At 38.7% G+C, this 23,848-nt stretch overlaps 1 protein-coding gene across 19 annotated transcripts in view; it reads right to left on the reverse strand.

Moving 5' to 3' along the window:
• Positions 1 to 23,848, reverse strand: part of LOC5569475 (partitioning defective 3 homolog) — a 371,758-nt gene that overhangs the window by 93,963 nt on the left and 253,947 nt on the right. For 7 of the 19 annotated variants that reach the window (XM_021838987.1, XM_021838985.1, XM_021838981.1 and 4 more), the window contains exon 1: positions 22,214 to 22,467. The exons of 8 other annotated variants lie outside the window; for them this stretch is intronic. The gene's annotated coding sequence lies outside the window, so the exon portion shown is untranslated. Of the gene's footprint in view, positions 1 to 22,213; positions 22,469 to 23,848 lie in introns of those variants that run through there. 4 more of the 19 variants (XR_002499157.1, XM_021838998.1, XM_021839000.1 and 1 more) reach the window with 1 other exon arrangement.

Genomic DNA, 23,848 nt, shown 5'->3' on the forward strand with positions numbered 1-23,848 from the left:
AAAAGGCAGTATGAAGAAGACATCATTACTGAGGCGCAAAACAGCATCGAACAAAACGATATGCGGAGATTTTACGAAACTGTCAATGGCGTACGGAGAAAAACTGCGCCGTCTCCCGTCATGTGCAATGACCGCGAAGGTAACTTGCTGACAGACAAAATCTTGGTGGCTGCCAGGTGGAAAGAACACTTCGAGCAATTGTTGAATGGAGAGGACACGAGCGCGTCTGAGAACAGATTAATCATCAGCAAAGATGGACAAGCTGTGGAGCCCCCGACGCTAGATGAGGTTAGAAGAGCGATTAAGGAGTTGAAGAACTGTAAGGCTGCTGGAAAAGACGAGCTCCCGGCCGAACTTTTCAAGCACGGTAGTGAGCAGCTGTACGAAATGCTGCACCGTACTCTGTTAAGGATATGGGAGGAAGAAGAATTGCCTACTAGCTGGCTGGAGGGCCTCATCCGCCCTCTGTATAAGAAGGGCCACAGATTGGAGTGCGCCAATTACCGAGGAATAACGCTCCTCAATTCGGCGTACAAAATAATGTCACGTGTTCTGTTCAACAGATTGAGACCGCTGGAGGAGTCCTTCGTCGGCGAACACCAAGCTGGTTTTCGTGAGGGCCGATCAACGACGGATCAAATGTTTACCTTGCGACAAATCCTTGATAAGTTCCGGGAATACAACTTGCAGACACATCATCTGTTCATTGATTTCAAGGTGGCGTACGATTCAGTAAAGAGAAATGAGTTATGGCAGATAATGGTAGAACACGGTTTTCCGGCGAAACTGATTAGACTGATTCGTGCAACGTTGGATGGATCGAAATCAAGTGTGCGGGTTGCGGATGAGACTTCAACCTCCTTCGTAACCTTAGATGGATTGAAGCAAGGAGATGCGCTTTCGAATCTTTTGTTCAACATTGCTCTCGAAGGAGCTATAAGGAGAGCGGGCGTGCAAAGAAGCGGTACCATCGTCACCCGGTCGCATATGCTCCTGGGTTTTGCGGACGATATCGATATAATCGGAATTGATCGTCGAGCCGTAGAAGAGGCATTCGTGCCTTTTCAAAGGGAGACAGCGAGAATTGGACTTACCGTCAACACCAGCAAAACTAAGTACATGATCGCTGGTAGACAGCGTGGTTCCAATCGTGACGTTGGTAGTGAAGTGGTGCTAGGTGGTGAAAAATTTGAAGTAGTGGAAGAATTTGTGTATCTTGGTACTTTAGTGACTTGCGATAATGATGTTACCCGCGAGGTGAAAAGGCGTCTTGCAGCTGCGAATAGGGCTTTTTACGGGCTCTGTAACCAGCTTAAGTCCCGTAGCCTGCAGACGAAAACAAAATTCGCGCTATATAAGACTCTTATCCTTCCGGTTGCTCTATACGGCCATGAATCCTGGACGTTAAAAGAGGTCGACCGGAAAGCATTTGGAGTTTTTGAGCGTAAAGTGCTGCGAACAATACTCGGCGGTAAACAAGAAAATGGCATCTGGCGGCGTCGCATGAATCATGAGTTGTACCAAGTATATAAAGAAGTGGATATTATCAAGCTCATAAAACACGGCAGGCTGCGTTGGGCTGGTCACGTGGTACGAATGCCGGAAGAACGACAAGCAAAAATAATATTCAGTAGAGAACCCGGACGAGGCCGTCGGCTTCGTGGTAGGCCGCGCACACGTTGGCTTTTTGCAGTTGAAGAGGACTTAAGGGCACTTAACGTTCAGGGCGACTGGAAGCGATTGGCTCAGGACCGAGACCAGTGGAGAAGAATTATCCATTCGGCGTAGATTCAACGTAGCGGATTGTAGCCCATCAAGTATCAAACATCCTCTGAAGATCTCCTAGAGTAACAACTAGAAAATTCGGTTGGAGGATTGATAAAAAAATATCGAGAGAAATTTCTAATATAGTGTTTCCTGGAGCAAATTCTGCATAAACTACTCAAGGTATTCTATAAAAATCTCTGGGAGAATATCCAAGAGAATTGTTTGAGGAATCTCTAGAAGAATGTTGCGGCCAGGATTTCTTTCCCTACGTTGTGATAATGTTTACTTCATGAACGGACAACGACTCAAACGCACTTTCGATTATTTCTAATGTTATCTCTAGAAGAATTTCTGGAGAGATCCCGATAGGAATTCCTGGAAGTATTCCAGATGAAAGCTCCGGAGAAACAATTAGGATTATTCCTGAAGGTTTTCCTCCAGAAATCTGAGATTAAAATTTAAAAGAATTAGTTGAAGTCTCGTAACAGTCTCTGAAGGTTTCTCGGTACTTACATAATTTTGCATCATAATTTACTGCAAGCAAGATATGGTAAAAAGAGACATTAGAGACCATTTTGATTAAAAAAGTACTTCGAAGGCCCTTCATCAAAAATAGAGACAATCATGTCTTCAGAAGTCGATAAGATTCACTGAGCAGCTGAAAAAGCGTTTTGATAGCGGCGCAGCCGAAATTTTTTGGGGAGTTTCGACGTGAAAATCCACGGTCATATACACATTCCTACCATGAATTACTGCCTCAAAGAAATTTCCTTGATTGTTAGTGAAAATCCCTGAGAATTCCAGGTTTAACAAAATTCCCTGATAATTCCAGGTTTTCCAGGTTTTTCCAGGTAGCAGACACCCTGAGAATCCTTAGCGTCTAACAAGATTCAAAATGAAATTTTTAAACGACTCAGTCGAAGTTTTAGGCACTATTCTCACATAATTCTGGGCTAGGTTGCTAACATAATCAAGAATAGGATTCTTACGTAATATATTTGAATTCTGACATAGCTCTATGTACCTATAACATCATGATTTTTGGTAATGTTTTAATCATTTTTTTTAAAGAATCCTAGGTTACATTCTTCCTAAAAAGTATTCTTACAGAACAGTTTCGTTAGAGAATACGAAAATATTGACATTGATTGTGAACTAGCTAGGCTAGCCACACATTATCGTTTCTGAGATTTGGTCCGAGATGGTAAAAAGTTGAGCTACCGCTACCAGCCCTGCGAGGAGAGTGAGTGCTTGCGCGGACCACTTTTCTGGACCAGTGAGCCGGAATGGAAAGCACTACTCCCCGATGGCGGCAAATGGCGAATGACGACGACGACCTGAAGGGGCTAATTTCCCTACTTCACAAAATAATGTTAATTTCCTATCCCGAGCGAGAGGGAGGGGAGATTGAGAGAGCGAGTCGTGTGCTTCCTAAACCGTGTCATGTTGGCGTTGGGCGCACAAATTGCAACCTGGCCATCAGAGAGCCCAGGAGGAACTCGATGATAAGGAAGACATTACAGAAAAATAACTCAATTATATCAGAATTTGTTATTTAGATTAATGTTTGATATAGTTAGATATTTCCAGAGTACCAATCTGAAAAAATACCATTATTGCTTGGGTTGTTATAATTTTGAGAAGTGTACTATTAATAAATTCACATCAAAATTGTGTATCTAATTTGTAACAATCATTGTTCTAAATCATTGCCTTTTATAATTGTAATATCATTGCTCGAATTGTAGCTATATTTTTTGGCCATAATTTTAAACATATTTCTTCTCAAAATCCGTTTGAAATCTATTGAAAATCTGTTATCTTAAATTGTGATAACTTTGATATTCCTTTCTGATCGGGAAGTGGGAAACACGAAAAGTGGTCCAAGCCTCTTCGGGGAGGTGCTGCTGCTGTGGCTGATGGAACAACGACGCCGCGGGGGGTGCAGCAACTTGCATCGAGAGTTTCTGATAAGCGAAGCCCAGCCCGGCGCGCGCGGGCTGATGTACAAATTTGAGAAACTGGATTAGCTCGGCGGTGCGTGAACTTCCAGTTTTAGTAAAACCCATGTAGGAACATCGCGCCGGTTTGTTAGCACGACCACCTTTGGAAGGAAAGTGAATTAAATACGTATCGGCGGCTTAGGTAGGCGAGATAGAAACTCATTCAACACTCGTATGATCGTTTGGTGGTCGCTGGTTGAGCGCGTCTAATCAGCGGCGTCGAACCGCCGAGTTGCCTTCCAAAGTGCTGTATTTGCTGTTAGTTTGAAGTTACATGGAGGGAGGAGTGCTAACTGGTTAAGTGGAGTTGCCGCAGTGGCTACATTCCGTGCTGAAATGGAAAGGAAGGTCAGCCAAAGTGGGAAAGTTAGCTCGAGATTGTGAGTTTGCTGCAAAACTAGTTTCTCTACGGTGTTCTGAACAGAGTATCAGAACCTTTGAGCCACAACCCGAACTTCAATTGGTTTGAAACTGATCTTATCATACGTCAACTGACTAGACAACCAAATAAAAACGTTGAAATTAAAAAAAAAAACTTCAAGAGAAGTGCCTAACGATGAAACTTTACTTAGAATCTTGAAAGCTTCTCTTAGAAGCTTGAAAAGCTTCTCTTAGAAGCTTGAAAAGCTTCTCTTAGAATATTGGAAAGTTTCTCACAGAATCTTGTGAAGCTTATACTAGAAACTTGGGAAGCTTCTCCTAGAAGCCTGGGAAGCTTCTCCCAAGAGATTGGAAAGCTTCTCTCAGAAGCTTGGAAAGCTTACTCTAGAAGCTTGGGAAGTTTATATCAGAAGCTTGGGAAGCTTCTCCCAGAAGCTTGAGAAGCTTCTCCCAGAAACTTAGGAAGCTTCTCCTAGAAGCATGGAAAAATTCTCCCAGAAGCTTGGAAAGCTTCTCCTAGAAGCCTGGGAAGCTTTTCCCAGAAGCTTGGAAAGCTTTTCCTGCTCGACCAAATTGCCTGAAAGTTGACAACAAAAAGCATTTCAGTGCGACGATAATGTGCGTCAAATATAAACCTTAAAGCTTTCGAAAAACCCCCTGCCGAAGTAAATCAAAAGTGTCAAGAATAGTATCCGGCTTCCTATCTGGACCGTAACTCGAATCCCTCATTAGCAAACAATATTTTCACACCCACAACGGAATGCGTCCCTTACCCAAAATGTTAATTTCCACCCACCCTCGGACGAAACGACGACGATCAATTGTAGTTTCTTTTCCTCCACCAGCAATGGAAACTGTGCTCTTCTCTGCACTACTTAAAATCCCATCGGACACACCTCTTCGGAGTTTCTCGAGTGCAATGATGGGATCCATTTTACACCTCCACTTCCACTGCAATGAGCCGACGCAATGTTTACCGACCGAATGGAGATTCCAATGAAAATGGCATGTTTTGCATAAAACCCCCATTGAGCATTAGCAATTCAATCAAGGTGCTTTCATCTAACGAACAACGCCCATCATCAATGTATGGCTGGCTGGCTGACTGGCTGGCTGGAGAGGTTATCATCTGCGGAACGCAGAATGGAAATTCTTCCCGCAAACGATGAGTTCTACCCTTGACATACGCACACGCTCTCGGTTCCAGCCTCGACCGTTGAAAAGGTGTTATTTTCCTCGTCGAATTAGCACTCTGAGCTTTTGTTGGACTGTTTACATTTCAGTAAATTTAAAAAAAATCTCGCGCAATAATTAGAAAGGGCCAATGATGAAATGAAAATATTTTGAATTTTGAAACCATTTTACAACATATTACTCCAAAATCCACTAACCGTGCAAACATTGTCAACATAATCATAAAACTTACCGCTATAAACCTAATTTTCAAAACGGCCAATATTCGCTTTTATTCCAAATCATACATAGGCCTCTTGCTCAAAACTACCAACCAATGAACGCATCTCTTCTCATCCAGAGGGCCTTTTATCGAAATATTTCGTAGACTATCATTGGCCTTGGCATGGAGAGAGAAATTCTTGCTCCGAAAGACGGCCAATAACTCTCTTTTGTCTATTCGTTTCAAACAAAAGGGCCAAGCCTTTGACCAATGCACGCTAACAAAAATCAAGCTGCCCTTAAAAAAAAAGACCGATGACCTATGGGGCCTTCCTTAGCCGACCGAGTGGTTAGAGTCCGAGGCTACAAAGCAAAGCCTTGCTGAAGGTGTCTGAGTTCGATTCCCGGTCGGTCCACGATCTTTTCGTAATAGAAATTTCCTTGACTTCCTTGGGCATAGAGTATCATCGTAATTGCCACCGATATACGAATGCTAAAATGGAAACTTAGGCATAGAAAGCTCTCAGTTAATAACTGTTGAAGTACTCTTATGGTGGTAAGCTCCATCGAAGTTAATACGCCAATCGCGTATTAACTTCGATGGAGCTTACCACCATTAGAACACTACGCTAAGTAGCCGGCTCTGTCCGAGTGGGGACGTTAATGCCAAAAAGAAGAAAAAGACCGGTTGAAAATCGAAAACTCATTTTTTTTTGTTCCACAATTTTGGCAGTTGTCAGGACAAATTCGATTATTCACGTGTAATTACACTGGGAAATACGAATTGAAAATGTGATGAACAATATTGACATCGGATTTTTTATCGTTCTCAGGATTGGCCCTTTCTCATTGTGACACGAGAAGTAGTCTCATAGTTGCAATCGAGTGTCGCGACCGACGCAGCGAGCATTCGGAGCGATGCTAACGGAATCGGTTATCAGAGTAGGCCGCGAAGCGAACGTCGTCGTCGTCGTCGTCGTCATGCCCGAGACAATAGAAGTCATTCATCGCGATTACCTGCGGCTGTCCATCATAACCCCTCCTGGAGGAGAGTGAGGCCATTGTGTCACGTCGCCAACGTCGTGCACAGTGGTCGAATTTAGAACAAAAGGTGGCCAAAAGTACAAATATTTCTCGAGCCGTGTGAAAACATTAACTAATCGACAAGACATGATTTTTTAGTGTTGAAATTGCGACAAGAAACCACGTTCACAGGCGAGGATCGAACGCACGACTCCCTATTCGATAGATGGGCACTTCAACGTATGAGCTGCGGAGCCCTTTATCCCACTAATACCCAACCCCGCCTTTAGGTACCCCTTTAAAATTTTGTGTATTTTTTCTTAGCTTGGAATACAAATTGATTTTGTTTTTGGCTTAAGCCATAACACGCATATAAGGAAAGTTTAATACGACTTTTGAGATATTTTTGTATTTTTGAAAAATATTTGGAAAATTTTATTATTTCATAACCTACAATTTTATGGGTCTAATTTAACGTGTAATACAAGAAAAAGACATTTTATATTTTTCTATAATTCTATTCTGTGATAGGTTGCACAGAAGAAGATCCTGGTAAAATTGTAATAATTTCAAATCGATTTTTCCGTTAGTTAGGGGAAAATCACCAATTTTCGACCCAGCTTTAATTTTCGACCTATCCATACAATTTTGGCCTACTTTGTATGGAAATCTGAAAATCGGCACAGAATTCTTGTAGGTCGAAAATTGGTGGTTTTCCCCTACATGGAAATAAAATATGTTCCAGAAAAACATTAGAAATTTTATATTTTCAAAAGTACTGCAAAAACTCAAATTTTTATTTTTGTCAAATATCGATACCAAGAAGAGGCTTTAAGAAAAAAATGAAAAGGGATAGAGACATCTCTTAAAAATAAAAAATATAAAAATCAAAAACCAAACTTCATAACTTTGCAAATAAAAATAAATGAGTGTCCAAAACGTGTAGATTGAAAATAAAAAAAATGGATATTAAAGGATTGAAAGACTCCGTCGTTCGAAGGTGTACTGAATTCGTGCTTTGGAGTTGTGGAACTCAGTTCGCCTTCATACAGCGGAATCTCCACAACATGTCGGTTTGTACTCCATACCAAACATTTGTTTGACATTATCAGAATTTCGCTACAGTCAGTCCTCCTGAGATTCTATCAGGTATCATTTAAAACATTTTATTCAGAAATGAGCGTGGTAAATCAACGTTTCCAGGAACTTCTGGAAGAATTCCTAAAAAACAAAACCTATTTCTATAGGAAACATTTGAAGCTTCGTTGATAAAACACATGATATAAAAATACCCGGTAAATTCCTGTAGTATCTTCACGCATTTTTTATGTTTTCTCGATCGTAATCCCTGTAGAAATTTATGTATACCTACACCTCAATAAACTTCTGAAGAATTAATGAAGGATTCATTTGAGAAATACCATGTCGGAAGAAATCTCAGGAGTAAATAATCATGAGAACTTTATAAAGAATGCTTGGACGATTTTTTGAGGAATAGAGTTCCAGACAGAATTTCTAGACTAATTCATTTGAGAATTCTGAAAGTTGCAAAAAACGTCTTAGGAGACCATGTTAGAATTTTTGTAGGATTTTCTGGAAAGCCTCCTAAACGAGTTCCTTCAAAAACCCTTAAGTAACAACTGAAAATGTCTCTGGATGAAATTCTGGAAGAATTTTCAGAGCTCCACAGGGATGGATACCCCAGTAGGTTCTTTTCTTCTTCTTCTTTCTGGCGTTACATCCAAACTGGGATAGAGCCTGCTTCTCAGCTTTTCATGAGCACTTCCACAGTTATTCTTTTCTCTATACCCGGGGAAGTCGAGAAAATTCCCAACCCAAAAAGATCGTTAACCGGTACCGGATTCGAACTCACGACCTTCGGCTTGGTCTTGTTTAATAGCTGCGCGTTTGCCACCACGGGTACCTCCAGGACTGGTAGGAAATGAGTGTCTTGAAAATAGGAAAGAGACTCAAAAAAGACCAAACTGGAATTAGGAAAACAAAACGAAACCTAACTGGGACCAGAGGAGATAAGAGCATAGAAGAATCAGACCGGACAGTTCTCTAAATAATGTTTAATACCTATTTTGAAAACTGTTCGTGACATATTGACAAGTTATACTGCTCGTATTACTGGATGCATTTTTCATGATTTTCTTTACGAATTTCATCAGAAATTTCTTCAGGAGTTCATTAAGTTATTATTTCTCATGGTATTCATCCAAGAATTTTTCTAAGGAACTCCTCCAATAATTTTGTGTCGGATATCTTAAGAATACAACCTGAATTTTCCCGAGGATAAACACAGGATTTACCTCAGAAACTTCATCAGGAATTCCTTCAAAGATTCCTTTTGATATTTTTCAAGGAAGGGCTGTGTCCTCCAGGATTTAATCCGGTGATCCTTCAGGAGTCCCGTTTAGATCATTTTCAAAAATCCAACCACAAACTTCGCCAGAGGTGCCAGAGATTCCAGACTTTCCTCATAAGATTCAAATATTTCTCAGGTAAGTCTTCAAAGATTTTTCAGACATTCTTCCAGGAGCTTTTCCAGGCATTCAAAGAAACGAAAAAATTGAAATTTTGGAAAAAAAAATCTGTGACGTATTTCTAAAAACTGTTCTCAAGTACCATCTAACGAAATTTGTTGAAGTTCTAGAGTCACCCTTAAATAATAAGAATTTCTGAAAGAACCCATGGACTCTTGGAGTTTTAGAAACTTTTCTGGATATTCCCCGTAGGATTTTCTGAAGGATATCTTTGAACAACATCAGACGGAATCCCTTAAAGGGTTTTTTCGTAGGATTTTCTAAGAAAAAAAACGCAGAAGTGTTGCAATTTCTGGGAGTAACCGTGGATGAAAAGGCGTATGATAGAATTAGAATTGGTGGTAATATATCTGGACTAATTGTTCAACCGAATTCGCTAGTTGTTGCTCTAGGCAATCCACAGAAATTCTTTCAAAAGAATTTACAAGGGTTATCCCAGTTGCAGAATTTCTTTTTTTTTTTCAAAAGGATAGTCCTTGGAAAAATGTTCAAAGCATACCCTGATGAAATTACTGGAGGTAGTAGTATTATAGTGCTCAAGGATTGCCTGGAAGAATTCTGAAAAAAAAAACATATAATTTCAATATATCATTTCTGAAGGATCAAGGTAGGAGTTTTTGAAATCATTTCTAATGGAACTTCTGGAGAAATCACAATGATAACTCCCGAAGCTTTTTCTCGAATAATCTGAGAGAAATTATGGAAGAATCAGTTGAATCGTCGCATAATAGTCTCTGATGGTTTCAATTAGAGACCAAGTGAAGTCACTAAAACAAAACCTGCTACCAGACCCGCTATCTGGGTCCATTACGATGGTTTACTATTTGTTTTGATGTATGTATTTTTGTCCAGAAATTTGTGGTATTGGTTCAAATCTTCAGCTACTACAAAGATTTATTCAGTAGTTCAATCAATGTTTGACAGAGGCTGTTTCTTTAAGAATACCTTTAGTAATTATTCCATGGATTCTTCCTAAATTTCACTCAGGTAGTATTCCAGAAAACCAATCAGAAATGGTCATAGCAAAATCTCAAAGAATTTATCCCGGAATATCAACGCTAATTTTTAGAAATTATTGGAAGAGTTCCCAAATCCAGGAGGTATTTCCAAAAGGAGTGCTGCACTAATATCTGCTGACACTTCTTTAGAAATTCCTGATGAACTCCTGTGAGGATCTCTGAAAGCATCTCCTGGACTGCTTTTGAAATCTTGGTGTATTTTCTAGATGGCATAGATGATCCTTTAATGAAACGTTTTTCAGTTTCCCTTCAAAGTTACGCAGTTTATCAAAGTCTTTCTTTCCTATGTTGTACGCTTCTACGATATCTTTAATAGGATTGAAACATATTTAGAGAAGACTTGATTGGACTTGATTAAAGAACGGTGACAATAAACAGATCTTCACAAAAAGTGGCTGACAAAATCAGGTCAGTACTGTAGTTGGGAAGATGATTATTGAAAAGACACTCAATTGAATCCCTGGATAATATAAAGCAGAATTTCTTGATTATTTTTTTTTACATTGGGTGGAATTTCTGATGAAATTTGGAATGATCAGAGGAACTACTGGAATAATTGCTGTATAATTTGCTTGTTTGAAATCATAAAGTGAATTTTTGACAATCCGCGGTGTTTAACTCGAGAAATTACCCGAGCAATGTTGAAAAAGCTGCCGAAATAATCCTACATGAAATGCTAGTGAAATTCCAATAAAACTTATGGAGGAATTTCTTGAAGAATTCCTAATATTTTTCTGGATTACGTACCAGATTAACAAAGCGAGGAATAATTTGAAAAAAAAAATGTTATTAACCTGTTGTGATCTTCGATCCACTGTGCGGTCGTGTCCGCAGTGATGGACATGACAGCAACGCAAAAAAGAGCTGTATGGAAAACTATCAACCATCCATATCTGATTGTGTTCGAGTCGTATGTCAAGAATTTTAATAAATGCTCGAATCTGTATGCATGCATCTATCCACCATTATTGGCGGGTGTCAGTTTGTTGCTGCTGGCGTCAGCCGTGAATCAATAAACAGGTTTTGCACACACCTTTTTCCAATCTTGGAGCGCGGTGGATCGTTCGGTTTCTGATTAATTCTGGGTGCATCGACGACCGATTCCCGGCTCCAATTCCAATTTAGAAGATTGGAAATATGGCCACCGCCTAAGCTGACGACAATCGGCTTGCGCGCTTTCTCAAAGCGATCCGTTTTTGGGTGCCGGCTTAACTCGGTTGGAATACTTGAACCAGACTCTTACCGGAATAAAGAGAAATCAATTTCTGGACTTTCGGAGGAATATCCAAGAAGGCTTCGCCAAAAGTAAGAGATGTTCAATCGAAGCAAACCGGTTATGCCCGTGGTCATCCTTCAGAAGGTCAAGTCGAATACGAACAAGACCCAGCAGGTGCGCCTACTTGGCTTAAATACTTGTTGAACGTAAAATCCTCCCATTCTCTTCCGCTTCCACGATTTCACTAGAAACCCAGCAGGCTGTTAATTGCGTTTCCCGAAGCTGATGAGCTCTCTGATTGCTTGGTGTGATAGCAAATTTAGCAAAACTGATTCATCCGCCTCCACTTCTTCTTGTTCTTCTCCTTGGGACAGAGACAGAGCCTGCTTCTCAGCTTTTCAATGGGTACTTCCACAGTTATTAACTGAGATATTTGTTTGTCCATTACGAAAAGATTATGGACTGATCGGGAAACGAACCTAGCATGGCTTTGCTTGGTAGCCGCGGACGTTACCACTAGGCTAAGAAGGCCCCCACTCTACTTCTACTTTCGAAGGTAAATATCCAATTGCCTTGTCTCCATACTCATTTATGATTCACCTAACCAAACACCCAAGAGAAGGAAAAGCCTTTTCTGCCGATTAATGTTTGTATAAATTTAATTTTGGAAATCTGTGCCACCAGAGGCACTTGCCAGGCATAAATTGGTGGCCATCGTTTGGATCTCCGAAGCGCGCACTGGAAATCCGAAAACCAATCAACATCACACTAGCTACGGCAAAGGCGAAAGAAGCGCGAAGCAAAGAAGATGATGCTGCATTTTATTGGCCTTGCATCGCTGGTCGACCGGTAGAGAGAAGGCATCAGCTTGGGCTTCGCTACGATCCGATCGGATATAAATATGTAGGACAGTAGGTCTGTCCGTTTTCGGTGCAGCGCGTCAGGTGTTAATTTCGGGGATTGTAGATTTTTTGTTGCGAGAAACTCGGAACAATCGTTTTCTTCTTATCGGTGACTCAAGGTTTCAGTGGGAGCTTTGTCAATACATTTCCAAAGCTTTTGAGTGAAGCTTTCCGAGATGTAGGAAAAACTTGTCAATCTTGCCAGGCTTCTAGGTGAAACTATCCAAACCACTAGAAAAAACATCCCTAGCTACTGAGAGAAGCTACCCAAGTTTCTGGGAGAAGTTTTCCAAGCTTCTGGAATAAATTTTTCTAACTTCTAGGAGAAGTTCCCAAGCTTCTAGGAGAAGCTTTCCAAGCTTCACGGAGATGCTTCCAAAGCTTCAGGGAGAAGCTTCCTAAGCATTTGGGAGAAGCTTCTCAAGCTTCTGGGAAAAGCTTCCCAAGCTTCTAGAAAAAGCTTCCCAAGATTATGGGATAAGCTTGTGGTAGAAGCTTCCCAAGATTCTAGGACAAGCTTCTGGGAAAAGCTTCTCTAGTCTCTGGGACAAGCTTCTTAAGCTTTAGGAAGAAGCTTCCCAAGCTTCTAGGAGAAGCTTCCCAAGCTTCTAGGAGAAGCTTCCCAAGCTTCTAGGAGAACCTTCCCAAGCTTCTAGGAGAAGCTTCCCAAGCTTCTAAGAGAAGCCTCTCAAGCTTCTGGGAGAAGCCTCCCAAGCTTCTGGGAGAAGCTTCCCAAGCTTCTGGGAGAAGCTTCCCGAGCACCTAGAAGAAACTTCGCAAGCTTTCGGAAGAAGCTTCCCAAGCTTCTGGGAGAAGCTTCCCAAGCTTCTGGGAGAAGCTTCCAAAACTTCTGGGAGAAGCTTCCCAAGCTTCTGGTAGAAGCTTCCCAAGCTTCTGGTAGAAGTATCCCAAGCTTCTGGTAGAAGCTTCCCAAGCTTCTGGGAAAAGCTTCCCAAGCTTCTGGGAAAAGTTTCCCAAGCTTCTGGGAAAAGCTTCCCAAGATTATGAGAGAAGGTTGCTTATCTTGTGGTAGAAGCTTGGCTTGGCTTCCCAAGCCTCTGAGAGAAGTTTCCTAAGCTTCTGGGAGAAGCTTGTCAACCATCTTAGAAAAGCTTCCCAAACGTTTTCGAGAAAAGCTTTGTGAGCTTCTAGGAAAAGCTTTTCAAACATAAGATATAAGCTTCTTGACAAAGCTTTTTAAATATCCGAGACAAGCTTTCAAAGCTTCTTTCCAAATTTCTGGGGAAAACATCTCATACTTCTGTATGATATTCTTCCCACGTTTCTGACAAAAGTTTCTCAAATTTCTGAGAGTGGCATTCCAAGCTTCTTGAGCTTCAGAGGGAAGCTTCCTAAGTTTCTGAGGGAAAGCTTCCCGAGTTCCATTTTTCTGCAAGAAGCTTCCAAATCATTTTGGATAAATTTCATAATTTTCTGAGAGAAGTATTTCAAGCTTTTGAAAAAATTTTCACATGTTTCTTGAGCTCCTGGGAGATACTTCCCATGAGAAGCAGCAACAAACAAAAAAAAGATCATACAGGAATGAAGGAACACTATAAAAGATCTTTTCATAATGATTCCTTAGATTATCATCCAATCAGACAATTCTCTGAGGGCAATTCTGAGATTTTCGTTAGGCAATTTTCAGGATTTTTTCAAGGATTTCAACCATAAATTAATTCAAGCTTCCTCTAGGTATTATGTCAAAGATTACTTCTAGTGATTCTTTCAGAAAGCTAAGATTCGCAAGAAATTCATCCATTTTCGACTATCATGGAAATTTCCTTTGAAAATTTCACTTTAAAAATTAAAACAGTAATTTCTTTGAAGCCATCTTCAAAACAATCTCCAGAGAGTTCTTAAGAATTTCTACAGAGATACTTCCAGATATTTTTGGTTTTATTTTCAGGAATTCTACTTGGAATTTCTCCATAATTTCATCTAGTTTAACACCGAATTTCTAAGAATTTCCTAGAATACACTTGATCAGATTTTTTTCATGATTCAACTAGGAATATCTCCAAAGTACCTCCAGGAGTTTTTTAATAGATTCTTATTTAATTCCTTCGGAAATTTTCACGAAAAGTATGAATAAGAAAGTTCTTAAACAATTTATTTAGAAATTATTCCTAGAATATTGTTTTGATTTTTTTCAAACAAGGGAAGTTTACAGAAAGAAGGAGAAGAGTACCAATTTTAGACTCATCACTGGTTTTCGCTACGATTCATACGATTTTGGCCTATTGTGCATAGAAAACCGAAATTAACACATTGAAGTCTGTCGAAAACTAGTACTTTTCCACAAAAGTAACTAAGAAAAAATAACAGGAGGTGTTTCTTAAATAAATCTTTATATTATCTCTGATGGGGCTCCTTGAGAAGTACACGATGATTTCATGCAGGAGAGACGAGACATCTGGAAAAGATTCTGAAGGAACTTTTGGACCCTCTTTGATAAATTCCTAAAATATTTGTTTATTTATTTTTGAAATAGTCAGAAATCATGGAAAAATGTTAGATAAGAATAAACAGAGGAATAGGGTAGAAGCACCGGTTTTGGCCAACCTAAGATGAAATATGTTCAAAAAATAAATGGAAAGCCCTACACTGCAAATACGCCATATGAAAGCTTTCAATTCATGTTATGTACTAAAAATATAAAAACTGAGCATAAAATTCATTTTCGCAATAAAACACGGATTGGTTAATATAGGACACTAGAACCAGTTTTCGTTAAATTCTTATTTCCGTTCCCTAAATTGCTCAATCACATTGATTTCTTATGAGAGCGGCCAAATTAGGAATACCCTGGTCAAATTAGGTGGACGGAAGTTACAATCATAAGAATAAGAAAAATTACTTTTGGTATAATTTTCAAAAAATGTTGAACAAAAAAATAGTATTGCTCTCTCATGTGAATGTGTTCTTCTACTCACGAAATGTTTCATGCAAATTTTCTGTATAAAACGGTGTATAATCCACTATGGCTACAATTGGCCAAAACCGGTGCTTCTAGCCTAATTGTAGCTCTTCCTGGTGGAAACCAAAGATTTTTCATGGGTTCCCTCTTTGGGAAGAACCCATTGGAAAATTTACCAGTGTGATCCATCAAGAAACCTTTGGAAGAGTCTGCTGGAGTAATCCCTGGATGATGGAAAAAATCTTACAGAAATATCTGGAAGAAATTCCTGGACAAATTTTATGAGACGAACTGGACCACATTTAAAGATCTCCTAGGGGATTTCTTGGTGTAATTACTTAAAGATATGGTGGTAAAATTCCTGGAAGAGTTCCTCGATGATTCGCTGGAAAAATTCTTGGAACAAAACCGGTGCATCTAGCCTAATTACAGAATTTCGACAAAAGATATCTGAATATCTAGCCAAAACAAGTCTGATATTAGTCTCCGAAACAACGTTGTCAAGAATGATTAATATACTACAGCATCAGCTATGCTCTACTATCTTCCCTCTCACTTGCATTTTACATTGATTTCTGACAGCACGAAAAGCATAGAAAAGGAAGAAGAGTGATAACAAGAAGCCAATTCAAGTTTCTGTCTCCTTGGGAACTTCTGCCTGTGTTTTCTTAAGTCAGAAAGCTGGAAAGCTTGTGGATTTTTTCAAAACCCATCCCTGTAGGAAATGTTTGAAGATTTCATGGAGTAACAACTAAAGAAATTGAAGGAAGGATTAGCTGGATAAATATATGAGAGAATCTATGGGGAAAATTCTGGGGGAAAATAGTGTAGGAAAAATTCCTCCAAGGTCCCATTAGAAATCGCTGGAAGAATGTTTGACAAATCTCTTGCATAATAAGTGAAAAAACCTCTAGAGGAACTGCTGGAATGAACTATGAAACATATTTGGAGTAGCTTCCAGTACTTCATTATAAAATTCTTGAATGATTCCATAAATTTATATAAAGTCTTCTTTCGTAATTTATCTAAGGATTATATAGAAATGCGTCCAAATGTTGCTTTTTAATTTACACTCAGATATCTGCAGGAATTGCTTTAGAAATGATTCCAAGAACATTCATTCAGTGGTTATTCTAAGAACGTTTTCCAAATATTTACTGAGGTAAAAATTTCTTCAGGACTTTCTGAAGGTTTACTTTTAGCAAAACCTGGAAGGAACTGTCGAACAACTCCATGAATAAAAATTGAAGAATCTTCACAAATATTCTTTGAGAACTCCTTGAATAATATCTGGAGATGTAATGTTCTCTCATACATTTCAATAGTTATACATCATATCAAATTCTGATTGAGCTCGGGCCTCTGTTTGTCCAGAACGGTTGCACTGGTCTAGGACTTTGACCAAACCAAACTCTACGGGCAGATTCTAGGTAACTCCTTCCCCTTCCATCACGCTTTTTTGAATACCTATTACATACACTGAAGGACTTCTAAAGATATTTCCAGAAATCACTCAAGGGATTCTTCCAAGGATTCTCCAAAGATTCTTCTACAATTGTTTGAGTAACTGTTCGGTGAAACTATCTAGGGATTGTTGGAATTTATTTCATAAATGAATTCCCCGGACTTTTTTTTAGGATTAACTCCAGTTTCCGCCCGGGATTTCATTAAGATTACAACTAAAAAAATTTTCAGAAATCATTCCAGGGCTTAATAAAGGATTAATTCAGGAATTGCAACAATGATTCTTCCAGAAATTTTCAAATGAAGTCTTAAAGGAATTTATGAAGTCATGCCAAGTCATGAAGATTTTTCAAACATTTTTGAAGGATTTCCTTTAAAAATCCAGGAGATCTTTTTAAAGGAAATTCTAGAATAAACTGTTAGAGAAATGTCTGCTGAACATCGAAAAGGTTGGAACTTTTGAGTGAAAAATTAGCGTAGAAATAATCGGAGAAATTTCTAGTCCGAATACGCTTTTTGATAGATCTTTGGAAAATTTACTTGAGGAAATGAGATATCTTTAGAAGAGACTGCAAGAGTAATTCATAGATTATTTTTTGAATAGCCTTAGTGAAATCCGTAAAGGAAAATTCCATCAGAAATTTGAAAAAAGTTAAATTCCATTAAAAATAGAAACTTTTTATTCCAAATTTTTTTTATGAGTTAGGATATGTGTTGAAGTCATGTAGATTCATTATCACCTTGCTAGAAACAACATTGAAATAATTGAAGTATATTTGAAGCAAACCTCGATTTTTGTAGTTTTGAATTGAGAAACACATACTGGACGTTTAGATTAATGTTTACACTTTTGAAACCCCCATTTACATCTGAAGTATCCAGACAACTCTGCAGACATTACACACATACAGTAGCGTAGCTAGGGGGGTGCGGTGGGTGCGGTCCGCACCGGGCCCCGAGTTCATAGGGGCCCCCAAATCGTGGTAAGTGTTTCATTTACTATAAAGAATTTGATTCCTGGAAAACTAACAGGTTACAAGCAGATGAAAACTCAGTTTGACGGTGACCTTGATCGGCAATGTGTAAGGCCCCATAATCAATGGTACTAGTGATTAAAAAAGCTTAAATACCTCAAAATTAATTCTCGATAACTCGGTTCAATTTTGAAATTCATACAGATCTACCTAAATGTGCGGGGCCCATAACCGTATCTGACACTAATTTGGAGGTATGTTACAGACCTCACCGTATTTCATTTTAATTATAATTTAGAATAGAAATCAGTAACTATCTTCGGGACATGGTTTGTACATATTCAAGGCTGGTAGAAGATCTCTTTTTAGAGGCTTAGCCTCAATTTTAATGCAAGGCTTTATTTTTAAAGGCTCTATTTTTAAAAGATCTTAAAAATAGAGACTTTTTTAAGAACATTTTTTCACTGGTTCTTTAGGAATTTCTTTTCAGATTCCTCGAGAAAAAACTTCATAAATTCTGATAGTGATTTTTTTCCATAGATTCTATACAAATTTACAATACCCAGATGCCTCAGATGTCTATTCAATAGTTTGTCGATTTAAATTGATGATTTGACCGTTCTAACTACGATTTCCATGAGCTGTCCGGAATTCGAATCAAAGTGTCCGGAATACGAGGCAAAAACGAAGAGGCGTCCGGAATAAGAATCATGAAAAGGCCACACATTTCCATTTAAATAAAATTATTCCTGTTGCGGAATCAAAATCTTCACCCAACATTCGAAAGTTAAGTGTTTTGAAGGCTCGATAACGCAGAAGAATCATACATAATGATTTATTTTATATGCTTTCTGATGAGTTATACTTCACTGAGGCCTTAAGTGTCCGTAATATGAATCAGAACGGTATAGGAGATCTTTCCTAGGGGCTCTTTAAAAAATACTATACTGTTCATTTGCATTTGACGATTTTTCAAAGAATTCCTAAGAGAATTCCTATGCCAGTTTCTCCAGTTTGCCATACAGGACTTTTTACAGATATACTTCGATATAACATAACTCCATTTTTTTATTCGGTACGTTATATCGAAGCAAGTTTTTTTGTACCTAAATTTCGTTCAACATTTTTTTTTATTGTTACGTCTCTATTGCTGCAATCTTTGAAGAAATGTATTCCAGAAATATCTTTGGAGGAATCCTTGAACACTCAGAAAAACTCTGAAAGAAATTCATAAACGAGATCTTTCAGAAACCCTTAAAAAGTTAATGTTGAGCCGTCCATAACAGTTCTAGTAGGGTCGATGTACCAATAACCGCATGGCTAAGAACAAAAATTCGTATAAAATCGAAAAATAACGCTAGCGTCATTATTTTTACATCATCAGAAAGCTTTTTATCTTGGTTTTATGGGAAAAATATGAAAACTACGAAAACTCAAATGTTTGTATTTATTATCGCGTGTGCCACTATAGGAATACATGTGCCTATAGTAGCACTATTTCCAATTTCTGTTCCTATAGTAGCACTAGGATGACGTCGTTGGCAAAATACTTATCAAAACAGTGTTTTCACAAATCTTCTATATTTTTCCTACAAAGTGTAAATCAAAAGCTATCGTTTTATGTAAAAAAAATTTAATTCATCAATAATTTCGTAAAATAAAAAAATAGTTTCTCTCAGTAGTGCTACTTTAGGAACAATAGGTTCACTATAGGCGCAAGGGAGCTCAAATTTTAGGCAAAACTAATTATTTCGATTATTTTTTGGAACAAATTCAATCTGTGTATCAATGGTACTTAGATAAATGGCTCCTGACCTTCATGTCAAAAAATGTTTTGAAAAGATTTATATCAAAATGGCCGTAAAAAGCCACTAGTGCGACTATAGGGGACTGTCCACTAAGAGAACACCGACCCTAGGCAATTATGGGACTTGAAGAATTTTGTTATAAGGAACTCTTGAAATAAATCCTTTTGTTATTTCTTGACAGAATTTTAGAATAAATTCCCCAAGAATTCTTTAAAAAAACGTATCAGTAAATTGATGAAGGAATCACTAGAAAACTCCATTCAAAAAAGAACTAACGTTGAGAGATTTTTCATGGAAAATTTTCAGAACGAATACGTTGTGAGAGTATCGGCATTATTCCAGGAGAATTCTCTGGGGGATCTGGAGATCTTGATAAGTTTTTGGACGAATTCAGTAGGATATTCTATAGACGAAAACTTTAAAGATTACTTGGAGAACCTACTGAAAAAAAAATCCTAAAGAACTTTCGTAAGAAATTCCTGATGGAATCAAATGGAAGGATTTCGTAATGAATTTACTGACGATATTTCGAGAAGATTGTTTTTAAGGTTTTTGGACGAATACCTGTACAAGTTTTTAGAATAATTGCAAAGGCATTTCAAGAATCATTACTGGATAGTTCATCGAAAGAGTCGCTGAAAGAATTCATGATAAACTGCTGGAATAATTTATGAATTTCTATACTCCGGAAAAATTAAAGTATCATAGGCAGAATGGTTTGAAGAATTTATAGTTGAATCTTCTTTATATCCTGGAGAAATCACTTGGTGAAATTCTTGATCAAAGGCATAGAAGAATTCATAGATATATTTGAAAAAGAAACTATTGGGGAAATTCAAAATCCTTGAATTCAAAATCCCTAGAATCCGGCATTCTTTGGAAACATTTCTTGGACATATTCTGGATAAAATCTTGGAGGAAATTAATTACAATTTTCTTATGAAATTTCTCTAGAAATCCTTGGGACGGGAATCCGTAAAGTCAATACTGATCAAATGTTTCTAGAAACTCTTGGAGCAATCTCTGAAATCGTTTTGAAAAACAAAATCTGGTGGAATCCCTGGAATTATGTTTGAGGAATATCTCAGAAGTTTTTATGCATGAATATCATGAGGATTAACTAGTGGAATTCCTACAAGATCTCTGTCGCAATTAAAAAAATCTCTAAGAACTCTATATTCTTTAATTCCCGAAGTAATCTTAGGGACAATCTCTGGAGTAATTCCTGAAAGAATTCATTGGGTAAAATCTGAACGATAATTTGAAAAAAAAATTCTAGAAAATCCTATGAGAAAATACTATTTGAAATTATTAAAACGGGAAACTTGGTGGAAGATATGAGGAAACGTAAAACCATTGTAAACATTCCTGGAGTACTTTTTTTCTTGAACAATTTCAGGAAGGTTTTTTGAAGAAATTTATGCTGGAATCTCTAAGGTAACTTTTATGGTTATCCTAGGGAGAATTCTACATTGGATTTTTTAGGGTTTATTAATTTTTAGGAAGTTCGTGAAGATCACAAAATGAACTCTTGAGAAAATCTTTGGTGTTCATTTTGTAATTAGTTAGCATAATTTAAGGCTTTTCTACCATCAAGAATTTCAAAATCGAACAAAATTAGGGAATGTCAACATTACGCTAGAATTCCCAATTTAAGCTGTATATGGATCATTGCTTTCCAGAGCTACTCCGCCAGCTAATATATCAACTTACATGGCAATTCACTGGAAGTCCTCTTGATAATTTTAAGTAAACTAATGTATTTTTGAACAAGAATTAAAAGAGAAGAACTTTAGGCTCATTAACTGACATTTGTGTCATTTAACGACTACAGCAACATTATCAACATATCAACATAAGTTCCATCATTTTAGTCATAATACTATAAAAGCTATTTGGTCATCGTTTATTTCAACAGTTGATTTCACATTAGCGTTCGCATTTGAACGCATAGCTACGCCACTGCACACATAGTTGACAGTCTTGTCCGACGATTCTACGATTCTATCTCATCAATCTGATTCTCATCAAAGCAGCTCGTTGATACCTAACAGTTCATGAAAACTCGACCAACGTCCGATCTGCACACAGCATAGTTAACAGATTGCAGAACTTGGAAATAAACCGTACCACGACGACGACGATGCAAATTGTATGGCCCCTACACTCTGTTGCTATTGCTGTAGCTGGATGTTGTCGTTGATGTTCTGTTCATTCAACGGACCGCGACGATTCAACGGCCCCAGCCGCGCGTAATTACATTTATCAAAGCCACCAACAACCACAACCACTAACTCTCGGCAACCGTTCAGCAGCAACAAGTTGTTCTCTCTGCCCCTCAACACAGCGCACTATTCTACATTATTGCATATATTTTTTTCCAACAAGATTGCCGAGGGCCACACATAGCACACAATCCATCATTAGAGACTCCGAGACTACACTGCTCTAGGAGAGCACACGATCATTCCGTTCTTCGGCCGTTTTGCCAGTTGTTGGTCACAAAAACCGACTCGCCTTCAACACAAATCCCCAGCAGCTAGCTCTAGCTTGTTGTTCTGTTTGATTTTTTCGCGCACAGACACAAAACCGAGAACACACACTCCAGAGGGCGACGTCAGCAATTTTTGCCATTCGCGTTGCATTCCAAAAAATTATAAGCAATAACCCCAAGACCTTAGAACCGTTCCTTGCATTGAAGAGCTTCAACAGTTCACAAAACAACGATCACTTTCCATTCCTACCCATTGAGGGCAGCGAAATTCAGGTATCTTCCGAACCAAAATACGCACCAAATTCCAACCAATCAATTTCGATTTTATCACAACGCCAAACTTTCTACCCAATCGCAACTACTCGCGCTTCTGCCAATTTTCTGTCGCCGTTCGAGAGAAATCCACGAAAATCCGAAACGCAACTACGCGAATGACCACGAGCAACACACTACACAGCGACAACGACGACGACGACGTCTACGGACAGGTAGATAGTTTAGGGCCGAAGCAAAAGTCCAACCGCCACGACGATTTGTAAACAACTGAGCCAAACTTCCCATCGACCACGACGACGGCGGATGAATCGAAGAAGGGGGACCGGGGAGAAACGATGCACCCATACCAGCGCAGCTCAGCTGTTGAGCCATCGACGGACGGAAGGCCGTATTTCTCACACCCATACCAGGCACTGTGGGCTAGGAATAGAAATTTCGCGATATAAGTCCATTTTTTTTCGTAGAATTCGATGAACTGTTATAAACGACATAAATAACAATGAGAGATTCTCTTCTCTCTCGTTCTCTATCGATTACAACAGGGCAATACTAAAACTTTTAGTTTTAGTTTTTTATTCGTACAAAAAGCGCATCGATAGATGCCAATGCTGCTTAAACATTGATGGAAGAGAAAGTAAGCAATGGATAGGGTGTTTAGAAAAGTTCAGCGGGAATTTTATTAGATCTTCTTCTTCTTCTTCTTTCTGGCGTTACGTCCCAACTGGGACAGAGCCTGCTTGTCAGCTGAAGAATTTTATGAGATCAGAGGTTGAATTCTGAGAAAATTGAGAGTATCTTTCATTTATCGCTCTCTGTAAAAATCATGATCCGCAACACATCACGAGAGTCTGTTACAGTAAATCAATTGTCACCCAACACGCAGCAACAAAGACATTGTCATCTCCTATTCTTGTTGCAACAATTTCATTCCGCAACATCATTTTATCACCACTTGAACAGAATATGACAATGATCGATTACCACGTGCGCATCGATTTTCTGGGCTTCGCATCACAATTTCCGAGAACTTTCTCTGTATTGGTAATCATTTACACATTATCAAACAGGATCCATAAACAAATTTGGTTTTGTGTTTAAAATAACTGATTAATCGCGAGTTGAAAAGGTTGCAACAATGTTGCGCCCTGCGATTATCATGACAATTTTGCTTTTGATTGTATCCCTATCCGTAAAAGTAGGGACAAACGGTTGTGAGCGTGCTTGCATTGTTGTTTGTTTTTCGTCTGGTCTGGTGACAATTTGATTCTCAGGTCTGTTAACAGTGCATGGTAAAACCCATCTAAACAAATTTCAAATCTGGGGGACACTACTGCTATAGAATGTTCGGGTATTGTTTATCATGCCAGTAAAGTAGAACACCTCCCACAATGGTAAATGAGCGAGAGAAATGGATTTTATCATCGCTCTCACTCTTCGGGGCTCTCCTTCGCTGCTTGTTACAGCTTGCGAAACATTGCCAATCATGGACTGATACAGATGTGATGTTTTTCTTCGCTTGCTTTGATCGTTCTTCGAAATCAATAATTGAGAACGCATTCCTGGTTCTGTCAGTCGGCGTGTTGAATTGTATGTTATGGATACAAATGAGTTGATGCAAAGCTCTCCACTTAGTGTTGTCACTTTGGATGTTACACGC

The sequence above is a fragment of the Aedes aegypti genome, chromosome 1, assembly GCF_002204515.2.
Source record: "Aedes aegypti strain LVP_AGWG chromosome 1, AaegL5.0 Primary Assembly, whole genome shotgun sequence".
In the NCBI taxonomy this organism is placed as follows: Eukaryota; Metazoa; Arthropoda; class Insecta; order Diptera; family Culicidae; genus Aedes; species Aedes aegypti.